Below are 9,707 nucleotides of genomic sequence, written 5' to 3'. Positions count from 1 at the left end.
TATATATATATATATATATATATATATATATATATATTATGTAATTGTACAAAATATTCTCAAGTGATATTTTTATCTTCTAGTTCCGATTGACCAATCATTAATATTACCAAAAATATCCTCTCTTGTACTTATTAATATTGGTCTGTCTCTTTTATTAATAATTAATCTCTTCAGAGTTCACTGGTTACTCTATTGGCCCCAACTGATAACACTTAGGAACTCTAATTGTTACAATTGATAATAGATAGAGTACCTAAGAACTCAATGGGTATCAACTGACAACTAATTGAGCATTTTAGGGAATATGGGATATTACAAGAAGTTTTTTTATTTATGATCACTACAACTATGTTCATATAAGGAAATTGAGTTTGTTGTGTTATATGAAATATTTAAGGAAACTTTGTTGTGGTTTTAGAAACATTTAAGGAAAGTTTGATATGTTATTTGAAACATTTAAGGACTTCTAGCTCTTGATTTTTTCATTAATAGTTTGTTGTTATTATTTTTAAATAATATATACAAATGATTTGTGATACCTTATCTTTGATAAAATGATATCATTACAAATTATTTGTAAAGATATTTACATGCCCTCTCGTTCGACATTCTTCCATATTTATTCATTTTTCAAAGCATCAAATTTTATGCTTTCAAGAATAAATTAGTAGAAAAGGAAGTGTTGAATAAAGAACTTGAAATATTGATGAGATTTTAACCATAAAACAACGTGAGATGAATGATGAGTAGAATGATGCTTCAAAATCATAATAAATGTAAGTTGTTCTTCAAATATAACACAATTGTTCATATAATTATTTTCCTAACCAATTTTGAGAAGTGATATGTTCAGTATAAGGTTTAGTGAAATAATCAATTCACATTAGATTTAATAATCTCAAAATTATTTTACCCCTCAGTTGTCTGAGATAACCGATCTGAAAATATGATATATCCGTCGGTGAAATTACAAAATCGAGGAGACATGTGCTTTCGCCATTTCAGAATTCAAAAAAGGTCTCACCGTGGATCGAACGCATGAGCTTATCACATACCCGTCATTTTAAAAAAAAACGAGAGGTAACGTATGCATTTTTCATGACGTCATTTGCTACGTCACCTCGGTAGCCGATGTTACATCTCTTTCGCGTGCGACATCAAAACTGTTATTTGTAGTAGTGAATATTTTGTACCATTGCAAGATAATCAATATGACATTCATATATTGCAAGGTAATAATAAAATTACCATCAGATGTTTTTGGACAAACACACAATGGTCAAAAGTAGTTTCACCATACTCATTATTCTCGATAAAAGAATCAAATTTTTTGTACAATTTCCGTTATGCATGATTGAGCATGTAAAAATTTTATTCATTAGTTTTTTACCGTTCACTTTGAAGTCCTTTGTTTCTCCAAATAGACCTCTTTATCTAAACCACAATGAATGATTGTTGTCTTAACATCAAGTTGTAAAACCTCTATATTCAAGCTATCTTCTAATCCAAACACAACTTAAGTATAAATCATCTTTGCCATTACTAAGAAGATTTACTAAAAGTAAATATCCCTACTTTGATTAAATCCTTTCATAATAAATCATACATTTTATCTTGGTTGATATTTATCATCTTTAGACTATATCTTGTATATTCGTTTGTTCTTAATTTCTTTTACTCTCTTAAACAATTTCACTAATTTAAATGTATGATTATCGTGCAAGTAATTCATTTATGAAATTTTCATCTATTAGATTTTATGAAATTTTCTCAATATTTTGCAGATGTTCTTTTCTTTTTCTTTTTCCAGAAATATGATGAAGAATTTAGAACAAAAATGCAGAAAAATAAAAGTGTAGAAAAGTAAATGAACACAAGAGATTTATCCTAGTTCCAATTTCCAACTTAAGGGTACATCTAGTCCCTTCACACCTTGAAGTATTTTCCACTATGTTAGATCTTTGTACAAACCTCACACCAAGACCATTATAATGTTTTAACATAAACACCAACTAGTAAGGTGAAATTTGAAGCAAACCAAATCAAAGGACCTTTTTCACAAACACCAACATTATGGTGGACTTTGAATCTCCCCGAATCAAAGAATCTTTTACAACACAAACTGAAAAATATATCATATTCTATTTGCACACACTTATAGAAAGTACACACACTTTCCTTACAAATTAAGTCACCACATACTTGGTGATCAATTAGAATACTTGAAATGTACATGCATCACAGTGATTCATAATTTTCACAATGCTCCACGAAGCAATCAATTGTCCTATTTGCAACGTTTAAAATTTTGGAAAAAATACAAAGGATCAATCGATTTCTTAGCTTGATCAATTGATTTTAAGATCAAATTTTCAAGGAAAAAAAGATCCTACAATTGATTGTGTCACACTTCCAAAATTTCCAATTTTGATAGGTAGTAGCAAATAAGAAATTGATTACTTGAAATGTGCATTGAAAATTACGAGGATTTCCGAAAGGTGATTAGGGAGGTTTCATATGCCATAAGTTAAATAAATAAAAAATATTTTTATTTTTTTAAAAGACTTGGCATGAAATGTTTTGATGCATGAATATTTTAAAACCCTTAGAGATGAATGTATGGGAGCTTTTATGAGCATCTAAAGTTTATACATAATGAATTTCCATTGTACCTTATTTCATGATCAATTCCTTTTGATTTCCATGATATCCAAAGTTTATGCATTATTGATTCTTGATTTCAAACTTTTTCTGCTTTGGTATTATTTTCTTTGATAAACTTTTGTCTTCATCAAAACTAAACTAAGATAGATGATGACATCTTCTTCACAATCTCTTCCTTTTTTATGATGACAAAATATATTGATGAGAAGTTTTTGTTTGAAACTTGATGATCCTCTTATCTTATATATCTCCCCCTTTATTTTGCAATTGATGTTTTTTACTTGCTATCTTGAAAATTAACAAAAAAATTGTCTCTTCTTCCCATTTTTTGACATTATTAAAAAGAAAAAAAGAAAAATCCAAAGTAAAGTAATATAGTAAAAATATACATCATATATTAAAGTACTTATATTTTTTACAATGATTTGATGTTAATGATGATATTAATATTGATGCTCTTCTAAAATGATTATGTTGATACCAATGAGATGCTCTTTGAAACTGCTCATATTTTCAATTTATCTTTAATCTTACCATACCATATGGTCTTACTATATCTTGAACAATCAATCTTAATTTTACAATTTTAGCACATGGACTTCAAGTACACCTACAAAATAGAATTAAAAGTTATTTGTAGGTACCCAATATTCTATAGGTCATCTTGGGTTTGTTTCTTTTATTACCCATACATACTCACCATTAGGATCATCAAAGTTTCTTATATAGTAAATATTAGAAGTATGTCCTTTTGTATTACAATAGGAACATGTAAGCTTAAATAAATTCTTGTCTTTAGGAACATAAGAATCATTTTTAACATAATACTTTTTAAGATGAATTACAACATACATTTTCTTTGGTTCCACAATGTTGATTTTATTGCTAGCTTTAACAAATATAATCTTACTTGTATTTGGTTTATCAAATTTAGAGAAATCAAACCCATATTTATCATTTGATTATCTTTGTCTACTTAGCATATTTTCCAAGTCAATTTGACCTTTCTCGTATTTCTTTATGACTTGGTTTAATTCAACAATTTTAGATTTATGTGCTTGACATTTATTGCATGATGAATTTTTGACTTGGTCTAATTCCACATTCATGTCATTAGACTTACTTTCTAGAGTTAAAATTATTTTATTTTGTTTTGAACATGTTCTAAAATGTTTCAAACATTCTGCATGCAATTCAAGGAAAACATTATGTAATTCATCATAAGATGGTTCAAGATCACTAACCTTATTTTCTCCATCATCGGAATGGTGGGAAGCCATTAATGTCGTGTTTTCTTATTCTTCATCTAACGCTGCACTAACTTCTGACATGACCTCTTCTTCCACATTCAAAACAAGTAACTTTCTTTCTTGAATTTGTTGCTTCTCTTTGACTAATTTCCTTTGTCTTTTCCTTCCTAAAGAATATTTCAATTTTTTTTATTAGTGAATCATCTTTGAATTGAGATTCTTATTCTTGATCACTATCATGTTTAGACTTCAAAGCAAGGGATTTTACTTTAACTTCACGCCTTTTATGTTTCTCTTGTTTATCATGATCCAATTCATATCTTTGCAGTTGATCAAGTTCCATTCATATTCTTGAAGTTTTTCAAATAATGCAGCCAATGGAATTTTAGAAATACTCTTCTTTTTTGATATTTCTGTCACTTTTGGTTGTCATGCTATAGAAAATCATCTGAGAACTTTGAGATTTAAATCATCATTTGTTAATGTTTTTCCAAGAGCTATCAAATGGTTTATCAAATGTATAAATCTCTTTTACAAATAAAGTATACTTTGATGGGGTAGCATTATGAATAATTCATATTCTTGAGATAAAGTGTTCAATTTTGATCTCTTGACTTCCTTTATGCCTTCATGTGTTACTTCTAATGTCCCAATTCTCTTGGGTTGTGTTGCCCTTTGATACCTAAAAAATTCGTCCATTCGTAATGTCAATGCAAATATATTTTCTGTTTTCTGATCAAATAACACTTTTTTATTGGTATTTTCATTCCACAAGCGTTTTACCTTTGGTTGTTCTACATTGTTTATGACAATTGCATGAATGAATTGTCCATTTTCAACAACATACCATATTTCTTCTCCTTGTGCTTCTAAGTACATTTGCATGAGAATCTTCTAGAAATTGTAATATTCACCAACGAAACATGGATGTTTGTTGATGTTGTCACCATCTACTAAAAAGGGTTTTGCGGAAGCCATATTTACCTAGATCGAGGAGCAAGTCACCTTAACTGTCTCTGATGACAATTGTAAGTATAGAGTGAAACCTAAAAGGGAGGGGTGATTTAGGTTTTATGAACATTTCTCTTTATTTTGCAGATGTTCTTTTCTTTTTATTATTCTGGAAATATCATGAATTACTTAGGACAAAAATGGAGAAAAATAAAAGTGCAGAAAAGTAAATGAACACAAGAGATTTATTATAGTTTCCTTTTCAAACTTAAGGGTACATCCAGTCCCTTCACACCTTGAATGATTTTCTACTATGTTATATCTTTGACAATTCTCACACCAAGACCTCTCACAATATTCTAACATAAACACCAAAAAATATGGTGAGCTTTGAATCAAACCGATTCAAAGGAATTTTTTCACAAATACCAAAATTATGGTGGACTTTGAATCTCCCTGAATCAAAGAACCTTTTATAACACAAACATAAAATAAACCACTTTCTATTTTCACACACTTATAAAAAGTACACACACTTTGTTTACAAATTAAGTCACCACACACTTGGTGATCAATTATAATATTTGAACAAATTTGAATATATGAAGTTATTCTTAAATAAATTTTAATAGACAATTGATCTTCTCTTTCAATGTAAAATTCAATAATATTTGAATTTTAAGTGCTCAGAAATCTGAATGGAACTTTTTCAATGATATGAAAGTTTATGCATAATTTTTTTTAGTTTTATGATGTATAAATACATTGAAAATTATTGGAATTGTATGTGAATTTTGTATGAAAGAGGTGAATGGAAAATCTGATAAAATTTGGTTTAAATGTGTCTCATGATTCCTCTATGATTTAATGTAATGTTATGGAAAATATTTATGAACAACTGCAATGTACATTCATTACAATGATTCATAATTTTTACAAAGCTTTAGGAAGTAATTAATTGCACTCTTGGATCTATCGATTTCTTAACATGATTAATTGATTGTAAAATCAAATTTTAAAGGAAAAAAATACCCTACAATCGACTGTACCATTGGATCAACCGATTGGCACTTCCAAAATATCCAATTTTGATAGGTAATAGCAAACAAGAAATCGATTTCTTGAAATATGCATTGAAAATTACATTGGTTTCCAGAAGCTGATTGTGGCAGTTTTAGATGCCAAGATTTACAATGTTTTTTTCTTTTTAAAAGACTTGACATGAAACATCTTGATGCACGAATGTTATAGAAACCTTAGAGTTGAATATATGAGAGTTTTTATGAACATGTAAAGTTTATATATAATGAGTTTCCATTGTACTTTATTTCATGATTAATTCCTTTTGATTTCTATAATATCCAAAAATTATACATTCTTAATTCTTTATTTCAAATTTTTTCTATAAGTTCTTGTCTTCATAAAAACTAAACGAAGATATGATGAACATATCCTTCATAGTTGCCTAGATACCATAGTATATATATAAATTTTCCATGACCTAAACCTATGAAAATACATGGTTTTGATTTCTTATCAAGTTTGGAAGCCTCGTCTCTTGGTATGAGAAAAAAGCTATACAGCCAAACACTATCAGATAATTATAAGATATTTTTCCATGTCCATAATAATTTTATAACATCACCATCTAATATAACAGAAGAAATATGATTGATAAATCTATTATATTTTTTATTGCTTCACCCTACAAGTTTATATTATCATTTTTATTCCTTCTCTGTGTAACTCCATTATCCGTTTGGACACATTTCAACTTCCTTTTTTTTTTCTTTCTTTTTCAACAGTTATACAATTGTAAATTTATACCAGTTTTCAATGCTGAAAAAGCCTATTTGGAGGCAAAAACCAAAGAGTCTTTGTAAATTTAAATAATATTCAAATTAATTTTTGAAATATGTAGAATATTTTATTTTAACTCCTCCATCCTTTGAGACCAATGCAATATTAACTTATATTACAATGATCTGATATAAATTTTACAAGAATTTTAAAACAAATAAGATTTAAACCAAAAGTTGGTATGTTTCCAATAACTAATTATATATTTAAACCAATAGTTTATGGTAGCACGTAATGAAACTCACTGTTTTTTTTATTTCTCGTACTTGTAAACTCTCTTCTTTTGAAAATCACAGTAAAAAAAGAAACCTTACATTTTCATTTTGTTATTTAATATTTTTAATGGAATTTTTAGGAACTTTTAAATTTAAAAGTTCATAAAAAATAATATAATAATATGAAATCACTAATGATATTAAATGCTTCAAACAAATATATTAATTAATTATTGATGAAAATGAAAATAATTAAAAAAGCTTCAAATAATTAAAAATAATCAAATTAATGTTTCAAAAAATATACACCATTAATTAATCATAAATGCTACAAATAATAAAAAATGACTTTTCTTACATATTTTTAATTACATTCGACAAATTAAATACTAAATTATATATAAAAAATGCAAATAATGAAACAAAGTAATAAAAATATTAAAAATATTAGAATGCATTTATTTATTTTAACTTTCCATGCATCTTTTATACCTGCTCTAAATTTCATTCCAATAGTATATATATACTGACCATGTAAGTCTTAAATCTACAAGAGAAATAACATAAGGTAAAATTTTGAACAATAATGGCTTTCATTTATATCAACCAATCTTATCTTTGTTGGATTTTGATCATTTCTATGATTTTGTTTTCAGGTAGTGAATACACGTTTATTTTATTTTTTGAATTGCTTACTTCAAATACAATAAACAAACTCAAATATTCTTTAAAAAAGAAAACTAACACAAATATAAATTAACTTGATTTTATTGTAGGATTATCAAGTGGTGAGTATAGTCCTTTGTATTTAAAATGTCAAGAGGGTGATTGCACGTCAGATTTACAATGCTATCAAGAGTGTTATGGAAAAGGCTATAGATATGGTGGTGCCTGCTATATAATTTATCCTAAGTCAGTGCGTTGTTGTTGTCGTAAATGATGAGTCAATTTATGAATCGATAAAAGCTAAATAAAAAAGGCTGTATCTTTTGTATGTTCAGAATTAAAGTATGTAAGAATATATATATTGTGAAAAATAAAAGGTATCTTTCAACTTGATTAATATATAAAGTAAGGCTTTTAGGACTTTTGTAATATATATATATATATATATATATATATATATATATATATATATATATATATATATATATATATATATATATATATATATATATATATATATATATATATATATATATATATATATATATATATATATATATATTATATATATATATATATATATATATATATATATATATATATATATATATATATATATATTATATATATATATATATATATATATATATATATATATATATATATATATATATACTTTTGTTATTCTATTATTAAGATTATTATTATTAATGAATTAATAAAATATTAGTAAATGAGAATTAATAGATATATGGGAATTGAATTCTTTTTGAAGACAAGATTTACTCACAAGGCTAAAAATTACATTTGGGCTGTAGGCCCATTATTACAATCCATATTACTCGGGTTTGAGATTTTGCTAACAAGTATGAAAATCCTAGTTAACATGTGAGCGATAGTGTTTGTTTCTCTTCTTATGTGTCTGAGTTCAATCTCATTGAATTGTCTATTTATCTTCTTCATAGTTGTAATTGTCATATCTAGAAAGACAAAAAATTAGTAGGGAAATAAAATAAATAAATAGTTGATTTTGAAAGGGAGAGAAAAATGAGAGAAATAGAGAAAAGGAAGGGATAGTGAGAAAAAAGAGAAAAAAAACTTTTTTTACGCATTTACCTTTCTAAATTTGAGATAAAGAAAGAAAAATCATAGCCACCTTCTTCTTCTCTAAAGAAAAATTCTTCTCCCTAAACCTAAAAAAAACCATTTCACCAAGGAGATCGTAGTAGATATTGTGCAAGGAAGAGTTGATGTCATCTTTGAGAGCTACGCAGATTTGAAATAACAAGGTAGGGGGATTATACTATAACATTTGTATTTTGGCGTTTAGGGTAGTGATGTTTCCCTTGAATCCCAAATTCATTCTAATTCCAATGGAAATTTCTCTATGAGATGATTATTCATAAACCCTAGATTATGAATCTCTCTCAAATCCTCAATAGTTGAGGTTATATGGATAATTTGACGTGTTTCCCCTAAATTACTTGTATGAATGTTAATATCATGTTTGATTTTATGAATATGTGTTATGATGAATGAATTGTATTTAATTGATGTTTAGTTAATGTCTGAGTGTATTATGTTCTGTAAATTCATGTTGGGACTGTTTCTTGAGGTTCGATTAAGTTTATACATGATTAGTGTTGCGAAAAAGTAAAAATTTAGCCAGTGTAATTGATTACACTTAGGGTGCAATCGATTACTACCCTTTCAGCAGTTGTAAAAACTCTTCAACAGTTATAAGTCAGGCAGAACAACAATGTAATTGATTACACCAAAAATGTAATCGATTACTACCCTTCAACAGTTGTAAAAACTTTAAAAGAAGAATAGTGTAATTGATTATACTGTGTAACCGATTACATGTCTGGGAGTTACTAAAAATGTCATATCTTGAGTTTAGAAACTCTGATTGAGGAATATCTTATGACATATTATCGCATCCGCGAAAAACAATCGGCGGGAAAAACAAAACAAACAAAGCCGCCACCGTGCGTTATTTATCCCAAAAGAGGGAAAGGAAACGCTCGAAGTAAACCTGGAAAAGACATGGTCTCGCGACCAGAGAGAGATGGGATCGGGAGTCGGTTATGCGAGG

The 9,707-nt window shown here is 27.3% G+C and overlaps 1 long non-coding RNA gene across 1 annotated transcript; it reads left to right on the top strand.

Moving 5' to 3' along the window:
• The first annotated feature begins 7,471 nt into the window (after positions 1-7,471).
• LOC127129266 (uncharacterized) lies at positions 7,472-8,014 on the top strand. The gene is made up of 2 exons (XR_007806268.1): positions 7,472-7,599; positions 7,720-8,014. It is a non-coding gene; the product is annotated as an uncharacterized LOC127129266 (long non-coding RNA).
• Positions 8,015-9,707: the final 1,693 nt, after the last annotated feature.

Source organism: Lathyrus oleraceus, chromosome 3 (genome assembly GCF_024323335.1).
Source record: "Lathyrus oleraceus cultivar Zhongwan6 chromosome 3, CAAS_Psat_ZW6_1.0, whole genome shotgun sequence".
Lineage (NCBI taxonomy): Eukaryota > Viridiplantae > Streptophyta > Magnoliopsida > Fabales > Fabaceae > Lathyrus > Lathyrus oleraceus.
This window is presented reverse-complemented; position numbering and strand designations above follow the sequence as displayed.